Raw genomic sequence first — 13,812 nt, forward strand, 5'->3', positions numbered from 1 at the left:
CCAGTTAGTTAAAAACCAACTAAAAGGGTCAGTATCTGATCAACAGCTTTACACAGTGCAATGTCATTCTGGGCATGCATTGACAATGTCCGATACTTCATTCTCTGTATTATATATCAGTTTGAAGCTGTTTAAAGTAATAAAACTGCATTGGGTTGCTTTAAGCCCACATTCCATGGCTCTCAGTAGGTTCATTTGACAAGTTCAGTTGTGACTTCCTCTCTGATACAGTATAGGCTATGAGATGTTACAGGCAGGGGCACATTTCCCAAAACTATAGTTGCTAACTAAGTTTGCCAACCAACTAAGTTGCTAACAGGTTAGCAACTATGGTTTTGGGAAATGCACCCCAGGTCAGTATAGTTGATTTGTTGACTGTTTCAGGTTTATGGCATGTCTCGTAAGCAGAGAAAAACTGTTGCTCTGCAACACTGCCCACTTTATCTAAGCCAGTGTAGTGATGAAGGAATAGATTAAATAGACAGATATGTGATTTCATGCTCCCTTTAAGGAATATTTTTAGTATTTTCATTTTCTTTTGATACATGGCATGGGTACTGTATTTTGAAGCTTATTTTTATACTCTGAAAATTAGGGTATGTGATATTTTATTTGAAAATATGTTTTGATGTATTTTGACTATCCCTGCAAGTAGGTATATACAATATATTTTGGGAGAAGACATTTTAACTTAAAGCATGTCACATGGGAATGCTCGTTAACTGTAGCTGGGCTGTAGTGAATTTGTCCTTGATACCTTGTAAAAATTCAACAGAATTGACAGCGCAGGACAGCTGTTAAACCTAAAACTTGAAAAGTCTTCATCAGGCCATGGCAACCAGACAGAAGTGTGATTTAATGGATAAAGTGAAAGGTGAGAGCAGTAGGAGGATTACAAGTCCCCTACCACTCAAGAAGTAGGCTAGGCTACCGAATGCATAACTTAAAAACAATTCACATGACCAGTTCTAAGATATAAGAAATAGCAAAAGTAAAGAAGAAGAGAGATTGCTATATAAAAATAGTAATGCAAAACACTGTGCAGAGACTGAACTGAAAGCACCTTCATGAGCATGTGCATTATAAGTTTTCTGATCTCTGTTTAGTATTTTGGAATTCTACACTAGAACGATTTGTTTCAGGAACCTTTATATCTTTATATCTTGGCCAATTTTACTGATTGCCACTATAGATTTATACAATGATACATGATCAAAATACACAGCCTAACTGACAATAATGAGCTAATTTGGCACTTAAAACCTACCTCTGACATGGTGCATAGACAGAACATTGGTATTTCCTTTTTTAACTAATCTTATCCTTAGGGAGCAAGATGACTCCCATCCCCAAATGGCATGCAGTTTATATCATGGCATGACAGTTGAACTTTCTATTACCTTGACTGGATAATTGGACTCTCTAGCTTTGAAGCTTTTTTTAACACAGGACTGAACATTCATGGTGTAATTCATGCTTGATTCACAAAGCACTGGGGGCCTCTTGATTCATAACTTTTAGCATTTTATTTTGATGATACTCAACTTGTAAAAGTTGTGAACCTCACAACGTTATCAAAGCTGTGACATTTGTGAACTATTTGAATTATTTTCATAACAAATTCTTCTCCATACTTCCCAGAAAAGGAAGTAGAGCTTTTATGCCTAAAGAACTGTTATAAAGTGGCATAAACAAAAAATTGGCACTATTGCAGCATCTGTACCCAATGTAGGTGCCAGAGGGACGCATGGGATGGTGGCTGTCCTGCCTGGACTGGGCACTCAGTATGGAGGAGCTCTGTGGACGAGGACTCGAGGTCTGGAGTTCCAGGGGAGCAGGGCTCGTCCAGACGCAAGGCCTCACTTGGCACCTCCCCGCTCCATCTCTCAGCGAGTAGGTGTCAGTGGCGCCGGGGGCTGAGCCGCTCAGACACAACTATCCCCCAATAACCTGATCCACAACAACCCCCACCGACCGCCTCCCCACCATCCCCACCAACGGGCCTGAGAGGGCTGCCTGCAGCCTGGGGAGGTTTGTGTGTCAGACTCGGGCCTCTCCAATGCTGTGGAGGTTTGTGTGTCAGACTTGGGCCTCTCCAATGCTGTGGAGGTTTGTGTGTCAGACTCGGGCTCTCCAATGCTGTGGAAAAAACCTGTGGGTGCAATGGAGATGCAAGGTCAAGTCAGTTTTTTTTGTTTTTAAAAAGCAGTAGTTTTGAGAGATGACAGCTGGCCAATATTGTCGTAGTTTGTCAGTGTGGTTATTAGTCACTTCAGTGAGATACTCCCTATTTGGTCTCAGTTTCATCTTCTACTTATTCTCTCTCTCTCTCTCTCTCTCTCTCTCGTTCTCCATCTCTCCCCCACCCCATCCATCCTCTTCTTGGCTGTTTGCAAATGAAAAAAAGCTCAAGCTAAAAGCCAGCTTCCCTTTATTTTAACACTGACCCTATTTATAAACGGGGGACTTTTCCCCCTCTCTCTGCGCAGCACACATAAGTAGGAGAGGATGTCCTGGACTGCGGCCTGCTTATCTAAAGTGAAATCGCAGATCATCAACGCCCCACTCCAACCCCACCCCGCCCACCCCTCCCTCCTGCGTAATCACCTGGCCACTTTCCTTATCACCGCCCTTTATCTTATCACTCTCTCTTTAACATATCTTAACACACTGGTAGTCACATTCCAGGGGAAAACAAAACAAATGGTCTTGATAGGCTCAAAAGAAATTAAGTGGATCATAGTGCCAAGCCAAGCCATTCCTCATGTATAGGCCGGTGAATGCCTTCTAGTTTATTCTGTGCTGCTTGCTGGTGGCATGTTTTGTTTTTCCAACTGCTTGGATGGCTTGTTCTAGGTTTACAGCATTGTTGTTGTTGAGATGTTTGTTGCTTGTGCAGTGTGTCTCCCCGCAGTAAACCACACAAGCAGCATTCTCTGACTGAGGTAAACAGAGTACATTTGAAGTGGTGGGTTGCGTTCATCCCTGAAATGGGAAACTGAAAGGGTGGTTAGCTCTGGACGACGATCACGCCTGAGAAGGCTCTAATCATCCCACACTACACTCTACATCTAGTGGGCTTGTTGGCTTTAGCAGAAAATAGTCCTTTAATTTAAAGGTAGTGTCAAAAGAAGTGGTCCATGATTGTGACATTACTTGAAAATAGGCACTGGAAAAAAAGATAGCCATCTATCAAGAATATAATTCTTTCATGTTCAGAGCCCCAAAGACAGCATGGGCAAAACAAATTAAGTTTCAAGTTTTTTCACCAGTAAGCTTCATGCAAGGGAGAGAGAGAGAGAGCTCAAATGCAGAGTGTTGGTTGAGTTTTTTTTCCGTAACAAATGATGGCGTGGAGTGTGCAAAGGGGGGTCTGTTTGAAGTGTGTCGCTCTCACACGCACACACCACAGGCGTGGCCCCCTGTTGGTCCGTCGACAGCTGGCAGTATGGGGAGGCCTGATTTTGTGATTTCTTCTGGTGTCCGTCAAACACAGCTACCATGGCAACCTCATTTGTGACCCATGACAAGCATCCTTAAAGACTGAAAAATGACTATAGAACACAGGCCATTAACTAACATCAGAAACAACCCACAATTTTCTTTGGGATGATGAATTAAGAAAGTATCTATCTATCTATCTATCTATCTATCTAACTATCTATCTATCTATCTATCATGTCATTAAAGAGGAGCAGCAGCCTTCAGTAATACTTGTGTAAATATAGTCCTGACATAAGCATAAAACACTCTCAAATACACCACCAAAAATATGACTGAAAAATGACTATAGAACACAGGCCATTAACTAACATCAGAAACAACCCACAATTTTCTTTGGGATGATGAATTAAGAAAGTATCTATCTATCTATCTATCTATCTATCTATCTATCTATCTATCTATCTATATATCTATCTCTATCATGTAATTAAAGAGGAGCAGCAGCCTTCAGTAATACTATCTTAATAAAATATAGTCCTGACATAAGCATAAAACACTCTCAAATACACCACCAAAAATATTCCAGTTACCCAGGATGAATGACTTTTGACTACATTTGACAGTCTAAGCCAAAACATAAAAAGGATTGGGATTTAAGTAATTTATGTAAAGACATATGTAACAATTACATGTGTAGAATTTAGTTAGGACAGGTGTCTCGAGGTGAGGCTAGACAGACTCTACTCTCTCTCTAACATGGATCCACTTTCTTAATTACCAAACCTCTTGTAGTGTTACTTTAACAAGTGAGGAGCAGTTGACTAACATGACCATGCTAAACACTAGAGGCAGACTGTTTGAACGAGCTCACACCTCTGTCTCCATTAAACATACTCCTCACCAGTTCCTTCAACACATCTTGTGGCCCCAACAACATAGTTGTTAGCAACCGTCACCTAGCATTCTCTCTAAACTGACAGCCTGTTTAAATGATCATGTGGGCCTAAGTGGCCCACACAAAAAAAACAGGTTTATTTGGCCATCCGTACGCCAATTGTTTTGGTACAATTAGATATACAATTGGCACAATAGCTAATCTCCAATGATGCACACTCATATCCACCCACTCATGCAGATTCAAGGCCATCAGAGAGGGAGGAAGAACAAAGAAAGAAAGTTTCAAAATACTTCCAGTCACAAGTGAGTTGCCTCTTTGTCAGTGCAAAGCGACAGCTGACAACAGCACTTTGATGATTTATAAAAAGACTAACAGTGTGAATAAAAAGGGATGTGGACAAAGGCAAAAAAATAAAATAAAAATCAATCCAACACAAAATATCCGGTCAGTTTCCCAGAGACGACCCACTAATTACTTTGGGCAAACATCCCTGGCCGGACAAAGGCCCATCCTGTCCACCTCCCTCTCTCCCCTCTCTTTAATGTATTCCTGAGAGCCCCAAAATCTCTAATTTTAGTGTCCCTATAATGCTTTTTTGGAGTTTTCCATGATAAACAAGCTGCTCTGAGACAAAAATACATAACCAGTTGGACTGACAGCAAGTACTGCCAACATCAGTAGAGAAATGCATGAAATGTTGCCAGTCTGAAAGCCTTTGATTTATATGATAATATGGTATGAGGCCATCTGGGCCTTTGTGCATATCAAGGTGTCCTTGATAGATGTAGGGTGATATTTTCTTCACTCAGCCCTTAACTTTTCCCCTCTTAAGTGCCCTCTTAGCCAGCCGGGTTAATATCAAAACAAACATCCCCTCCTCAAGTCTGTGTGTGTGCTCGGCCTAACGAGCTGTTGAACCTAATCGGATGCTAATCAAGTTGGAGTGTGGGTGCGAGCCACGTTCTGACCATTTGTGAATGTGCTCATCTTTCATACTGTGTGTCTGTGTGTGTGTGTGTGTGTGTGTGTGTGTGTGAGTGTTTCCTTAGGCCGTGCTCTCTGACTTCGGAAAGCGTAATCAACGCAGACTGCTTAGCTCTTTTCCTCTAGCTGTCCAATTAGCCTGAGCTGAAAGACAGATTCCTCGTGCTGCCGCTGCCGGTCCGTCGCTGTTTATCTAAGGGCCTCTTATCTCCCCGGTCACACACTCTCTTTCTCTCTCTCTCTGTGTGTGTGTGTGTGTGTGTTTGAGTGTTTGTGTGTTTCTGTGTCTCTCTCTCTCTCTCTGTGTGTGTGCGTGTGTGAGAGAGAGAATGAGAGAGAGAGAGAGAAACACAGAAACACACACACAAACACGCACACGCACACACACGCACACGCACACGCACACACACAGACACACACACACACTGAGGGGCCCACGTATGGGCCGGGTGGTTTCCAATTGCGATTTTTCTTGTGTTTGTTTGACTCTTTCCTGTGTTTGGGCCAAACCAAAATGCATGGAACTGTGTTGTATTATATGTTTGTTGGTGATGTTTACTGGTGGTGTACATACTTATCTGCGTAAGCTTAGCAAGCACATTGCTTGCACATTGGGATGGAGAGCATGTACTTTTTTATTGTGCAATGTCCAAATAAAAGACAAACACAAACAAAAAAAGTAACACTGTTGACACACTGACAGAAAAGAACCAAAGATATGATCTTACACGATCTTTATATTCACACTGTATAGACTTCTGGCAGTGCAGGAACAAGGGTCACAATCTGTTTCTCTGACCTCTTCCGGGCAGGTCACGTCCCTCTACTTTTGCGGATGGACCGAAACAGTGGCTCAGGCAGGAAGTGCTATCTTGAGGTGCCGTTGGGCTCCTGGGTGACGTACAGGCGTCCGGCTGGTGTTTGTTAGTTACTCTGGGAAAGCCCTTTCATTCAGGGCAATCACTCTCTCCCTGTCTGTCTGCCTGCTCTGCTCTTCGGTCCTTTTCATTCAAAGACAACAGTCTTTGCTGAGGTAAATATTTGGCTTTCTCCTAAACATCGGCTTGCGGCGAGGGAAGTCCTGAGTGGCCACTGTTAATGTTTGACTAAAAATAGCCAATGCATAACAGTCTGACAAAGCAAGGTGGTGCACCACCGAAAACATCACACATGGGGTGGGGGCTTGTGTGTATGTGTGCGTATGTGTGTGTGTGTGTGTGTGTATGTGTGTGTGTGTGTGTAAATATAGTCTTGACGAAAGTATAAAGGACTTACAGGTACACCACCTAAAACACCACACATAGGGTTGGGGCTTGTGTGTGTGTGTGTGTAAATTTAATCTTGATGCTACAGTGAAAAGTAGACAACCCTGCCAGCTATTGTTTTAAGGGGGGAAAGGAGAAGGTCTTGGCTGCACCAAGCGCCACACACCCCCTGCTGCTGTGTCCAGGAGGACCACGTCCTTCCTTCTATGCCACTTTGACGACCTATGGCTCCCTATGGGCTACTCAGCACCAGTGTCCTCCACAGTGGGCAGCCATGATGGAGCCACTGGCCAACAGACCAGCCGGGCTGGCCAGGAAAGAGACCCAGCCTTACAGGATATGTGTCAATCTGCTGGGGTCTAACAACAGCATGGGGGGGATTAGAAACGTCACATGGGGTTGCACTCATTGATCAGGCTTTTGTTTCTCTTCCTGAGGTGGTCAGCTCTTATTGTCCACACCACAAAAATCACTATTCCAGGTTTCTGAAATAGCCATAGCCGTGCTACATGTACATGCGGTATACGCTATGTACTCTTAGGCTGCATGCAAATAGGCAAGGCATGCAGCTTACTTTGTGGTACTTTGGCCCCCTAAACATTCAGAATTCTGCAGTAACCTTCTGAGTAATAGTATAGAAATGTATAAACACACACAAATCAATGACTGTATAGTTTCAGATCTGTCAACGCACATCAGATGTGAATCCATGCTGGAGACGGACTGAGTAAAATGTTAAGGAGACAAGGTGAAGGCTGCAGGACTGGGGGAAAAGTCAATGGACGACCCTTGCATACTGTAGTCCATCCTGCAGTCTGACTGATCTATACCACAAGAACACCCCTGGGACACTGAGGAATAGACTGAGGAACTGCTTTTATCATGATGTGGGCCCGATCGGCGAGACCTCTTGTGAAGTGGCATGGAATAAACCAATCGCATGCGACCAGTGTTATCTATCTATCTTTTATTAATTAACTTTGCCTGACAGTCCCTTCGGGCATCTGACTTTGCTCTGGCCACAGATATTCTTTCTGTGTTACAGACTGTGAGGAAAAGGATGGGAAGTTGTTCTAAACGTGTGTGCATCTTTCTTGTCGCGTTAAGGATTGTGGCAAAACATTCAGACCTGTCATCCTGACATAATAGTTGCAATTATCATATTATGGTTTCATGGTAAATGGTATGCAGCCTGCAAGCATGAAAATGCCATTTCAGTTTCATATACACATGTTCTTGTGTTAACATGAAATGGACTAGATCAGAGGAATTCACAGTGGCCTAAAGGCTTCGCACAAATGTGTGAGTTTGTGCAGAAAACAAACGCACACATCTATCTGAAGACCTCAAGTTTTTTTTTAAACTGAATCTTACCATGTAGAATCTACATCAAATCATGTCTATACACAGATTCCTTTGCTGATGAAAGAAGTTCCTTCATTGTGGAAAAGTGCTGAGTAACTGATAAGGCTACATGTTTCAAATGAGAGTCCAAGACCTGTTGACCATTTGGGATCTGTAATGACACTTCCTGCTCACGAATATGACAGTTTGTTAGGGTGGCAAGTGCAACTAATGATTATTTTCATAGTCGATTAATCTGTTTATTTTTTTTAATTGATTAGTTGTTTGAACAATAAATTGTCAGAATTTGGTAAGAAAATGTTGATTCGTGTTCCCCAAAGCCCAAGATTATGTCCTCAAATGCTTTGTTTTGTCCCCCATGGAGGAGTAAGTAGAAAATATTCCCGTTTAATAAGCTGTGATCAAAGGTATTCTCTTAAAAAATGCCAAATAGTTTGTGATTAATTTCATAGTTGACAATTAGTCAATTAGTTGTTGCAGCCCTGCTGTGTTATTACTGTGTTTGTTGTCTTACTTCAGGGTCATATGGACCGGCTGAACCAGCAGAATAAGGCTGTGAGGTGTGGGCGTCTCACCTTTTCACCTTTGGCCAGCCGGACTGCACAAACAGGACCCGGCCAGGAAGAGTGAACAGAGGCACATAAATCTCTTTCACAGGGCCACATCCTCTGCCCATATGTTTAAACAGTAGGAGAGGGAACATCATTCTTCTTTTCACTATGACTCTGCTTCTATCTTAGCACTCCTATACATCTCTATCTCTCTCTCTCTCTCATACACACACACATACAGACACAAACCAAACACACACACACACACACACACACGCACGCAGACCCAAACACACACACATAGACATAAACACAGACACAAATGCAGACGTGCACTTTCTCCTTTCTCCTTAGATATACAGGTGGGTCTCAAAAAATTAGAATATCATGGAAAAGTTCATTTTTACCCCCTAATTTAGTTCAAAAGGTGGATATTTCATATATTCTAGATTCATTAGATATAAAGTGAAATATGTCAAGCCATTTTGTTGTAATCTTAATGATTATGGCTTACAGCTCATTAAAACCAAAAATGATCTCAAAACATTAGAATAAGGAGGTTATAATATGGAAATGTCGACCTTTTGAAAATAAATGATCTAATCTGACTAATCTAAAATAGTTAATTTATACACTCAATACTTGTTCTAGCTCCTATTGCACAAATTACTGCATCAATGTGGCGTGGTATGGAGGCAATCAGCCTGTGGCACTGCTGAGGTATTATGGAAGCCTAAGTTGCTTTGAAACCTTAAGGTTATCTGTATTGTTGGGTCTGGTGTCTCTCATTTTCAGCAGATGAAATCATGATATGCACTAAAGTATCCTGGTAAAAGGCTGCATTACTGTAACTCTGGACTTGATAAAACACAGTGGACCAACACCAGCAAATGACAAGGCACCCCAAATAATCACTGACTGTGGAAACATCAAACTGGACTTCAAGCAACTTGGATTCTGTGCCTCTCCACTCTTCCTCCAGACTCTTGGGATATTGATTGGACCCTGATATCCAAATGAAATGCAAATTCTGTTTTTATGTGAAAAGAGGAGTTTGGACCACTGAAAAACGGTCCAGTTCTGTCTCTTCTTAGCCCAGGTATAAGATGATCTAACCTGGGGCCTATTGCACAAAACTAGGATAAGGGATTAAGCCGGGATATCTTGGTTATCCTGTCTCAATTTATCCGTGATCCAGTTGCACAAAAGCGGGATAGGGGGCAGCAGGATATGTTATGGTATAAGTTACCATGGCGATTTATTCTGTGGAGCTAGCCTGCTCCAGACCAGGCTAAATTCCAGGATCTATTTAATCTCATCCCTTATGTCAGTCAGCAGTCACCACAAACGAAAACCAATAGTTATTCCACTGCCCACTACACATTGTTATCACATATACCTAGACCCACGGTCATTATTTAAATGTTTGTGATAATTAATTAACTTTGACATACTGGCCATTCCCGACCTGTCATGCGACAATGTGACGTCACGGGAGTGCCTAACCATTTTGCGCGTGGTGGTCGCGGAACTAGTTGCAATATTTTCCTAAACAGAGGTGTTGCTGTTTGTTGCTGTTGTGAAAAGGCTATTGCTACCTACTTCACACCGTAGAAGAAGCAATGAAGCCGCTCTAGTTGCCATGGTGAATCAGTGAATCTGTGATCGGTGGCAGGGTCTATTTGAGGGAGCCGTGAGCGCGCCCTTATCCAGGATAGGTTTCACCTGGCTTGATGAATCCGTGTCTGTTCATCCTGGCTTGCTCGTTGTGCAACCAATTAAGCCTGTACACTCTTGTTTTGGATCCATTGAGTGCAGCTCAGTAACTTATCCCGGATGTCTTAATTCTGCTTTTGTGCAATAGGCCCCTGGTCTCTGATTCAGGAGTAGCTTGACACTAGGATTTCCTGGACACATCTGTGCATGGTGGCTCTTGATGCAGACTCCAGCCTCAGTCCACTCCTTGTGAAGTTCCCTCAAGTTTATGAATCAACTTGGCTTGACAATTCTCAAGGCTGCTGTCATCCTTGTTGCTTGCACACCTTTTCCTACCACACTTTTCCATTCCAGTCAACTTTCCATGAATGTGCTTTCATACAGCACTCCGTGAACACCCTGCCCACCTTCTGTGGCTTACCCTCCTCGTGGGGGGTGTCAGTGAGAGCCTTCTGGACAACTATCAAGTCTGCAGTCTTTCCCGTGATTGTGGTTGTGTTTACTGAACCAGACTAAGAGTTAAAGGCTCAGGAAACCTACATTTTTGTATTGTAACCTCTTTATTGTAATATTTTGAGATACTCATTTTTGGTTTTCATGATCTGTAAGCCGTAATCATCAAGATTACAATCAAATGGCTTGACATATTTTTGAACTAAATACTGGGAAAACTTCCACCATCAGTTTCTTGAGAACTTTAATAAGGGAACACATGGAACCATTATATGGTTCCCCTGCAACATTGCTCAAAAAGTTGCCTCTTGTCCATACCTGTGCCCATTGGCTTCAATATAACCCCATTTAGCTTACACAGTATAGTTAAAACCAACTAAAAGAGTCATGATCCTACCTGATCAACAGCTTTACACAGTGCAATATCATTCTGGGTATGCATTGACAATGTCAGAGACTTCATTCTCTGCATAGCAGTATATCATGAGTTTGAAGCCGTAACTTTAAGGTGATAAAACTGCATATGGTTCTTCTAAACCCACATTCTCTGGCCCTCAGTGGGTTCGGTGGTTAGTTTGTGCCACTTGACAAGTTCAGTTGTGACTTCCTGAGTCTGATACAGGCTATGAGATGTTACAGACAGGTCAGCAGAGTTGATCTGTTGACTGTTTGCAGATTTATGGCATGTTGTTGGCAGAGAAAAGCTGTTGCTTTCAAACACTGCCCACTTTATACACAGAATCAGTGTAGTGATGAAGTAATAGATTAAATAGACGTGTGTGTGTGTGTGTGTGTTGGGGGAGGGGGCATGGCCACAGGCCATCTGGGCCAGATGAGAAAGCTTGGCTGGGTTGGTTTCCTACAGGTGAGGGTGACCTTAGTCATAATCTGGGGTTGAAGGTAAACACTTAGTCAGTTTGCAAATGTTCAGGTTGGCAGTAGATGTAGGCCTACATGTAATCATCCCCATAAAATTTAGGATGAATATGATTTTATTTTATTTTTTTCTTCAGCTGATGACATGGGGCAGCTGTTTTTACATTCCCATTGATATTGGGCATCAGTTTTTCTTCTGGAGTACTTAAATCCTCAGTAGGCAAATTATCATGATCATCCAATCAGAACACATAGAACTTGTTATGTGGTTGCTCAGCAACAATGCTCAAAAAATAGCCCAATGTATCATCACCTTTCCTCCTCAACTACTGTCTACATGTATGACGATAGCAAAAACTTATATCTGAAGGACGAAACTAATCAATTCCATTTCATTTTGCTTATTTATAATGACAACACACATTAATGAATGTTTCTGTAAATGTGCCAGTGTTAGCCAGCAGGCTATTGGCTTGCATTTCCATGGATGTAGAGATGGACCTGAAATGATACACAATGGTCTTTAGTCCCATAATGAAGAACAAGCCTGCCTCTTGTAACCATGATTAACATTCAGTTATGGTTGTTAAGGGTTTAGTTACGGTTAGTTAAACATTTTCCCAGTATTTGAAAGGCATACTCTTTGAACATATACATAGTTCAATGAGAAATGAGAAAATGCTTGATTAGGACAAAGATGACATTTGTTTTGTTAGCTGAACTTGTTAGCCAACTAACTCTCTGAACATGATTGATCAGATATTGTCAATTTGCTACACATGAAGACCATTTGCTATATATGGTTACTGATGCATCATGGTCTTCATGATAATCTGATTCACTGAAGGGTCAAAAGTCTTTGGCAATAAATTGATATTAAAGATGAAAGACCCAGTCAGGTAATGGTATAGGAACAAATTAGAAACAGAGTATCATTTACAATGATGCACATCACATTCACAACTAGTGAACACATATTAGCTTCACTACTTAACTAGTGAGAGCCAGAAATGTCCATTAGTTAACTAGTAAAGGCCAAAATGCATACCAGTCAGCTAGTTGAAGGCTTTTTGGGTCTCACTAGTTAACTAGTGACAACAAAAATGTGCACATGTTTACTAGTGAAGGCAAAACTCCTCACTAGTTAACTAGTTGGAGTAGGTCAATGTCACTAGTTAACTAGTGAACCATAAATGCCTTACTAACTAGCTAAGTGATGGCAGCAGGCTCACTAGTTAACTAGTTGATGCATCCTTTGTCCAAACTAGTTAACTAGTGAGGTCATAAATGTATACTAGTAAACTAGTTGAAGCCTAAATTCACACTAGTCAGCTAGTGGCCAGAATTAAAATTAGGGGCGAGGAGAACTCTGGAAATTGAGGCTTTCTATTGGCTCCCTATGTCCAAATAGAACATGACAACCAATCATGGCAGAATTTCACAAAATCCCACCCACAACATTTGCATGTGACACACAAGTTAACATGCTGGCCAAAGGAACTTTAACTAGTAAACTAGTGGCTTCAATGTGACACTTACATGTAAACTAGTGAAGGCAGAACTGCTCACTAGTTAACTAGTGAAGACACAAATGCCCACTAGTTAACTAGTGAGGGTCTAAAAGTGTCACTAGTTTACTGAGTGTGCACCAAAACACCCACTAGTGAACTAGTGAAGGCCATTTCAGCCCCACTAGTTAACTAGTGAGATGCCAAAATGGTTACTTGTTAACATGTAAAGGCAAAAATACCCTCTAGTTTACTAGTGAGGGTGTTGTGGGCCTTGCTAGTTAACTAGTGGCATGTATATTTTGTTCACTAGTTAACTAGTTACACCTAAAAAGAGAAACAAGCCGACCGTTTTTGTCCACTAGTTAACTAGTGGAACAATTGAAGTCTCACTAGTTTGCATGTGTGGCAGTGAAGCAGCTCACTAGTTAACTAGAATCAAATCAATCAGTTGTCCCACTGAAGCCACTAGTTTACTAGCTAGAGTACCTTTGGCCTAGCCTGATGAGCCAGACCCACATTAAAATGTAGGGTCTGGACACTCACCGTTCGCAGTGCTCAGTCCGAGGGGCGGGATAATCAGTTGTCTTTCAAATTCCCTCTGCGCATAATGGGACGGCGGCAGCTATGAGTCCCATCGTTTCCCACCAGGAGCTAGTTGGCTAGTTCAAGCGTTAGCCTACTTAATAAAAGCTTAACTTTCGTGTCACACTGTTAGCCAGCAGCAACATCCATCTTATTTGTTTTCAAGT

This window comes from Alosa alosa, chromosome 24 (assembly GCF_017589495.1).
Source record: "Alosa alosa isolate M-15738 ecotype Scorff River chromosome 24, AALO_Geno_1.1, whole genome shotgun sequence".
Taxonomy (NCBI): Eukaryota; Metazoa; Chordata; class Actinopteri; order Clupeiformes; family Clupeidae; genus Alosa; species Alosa alosa.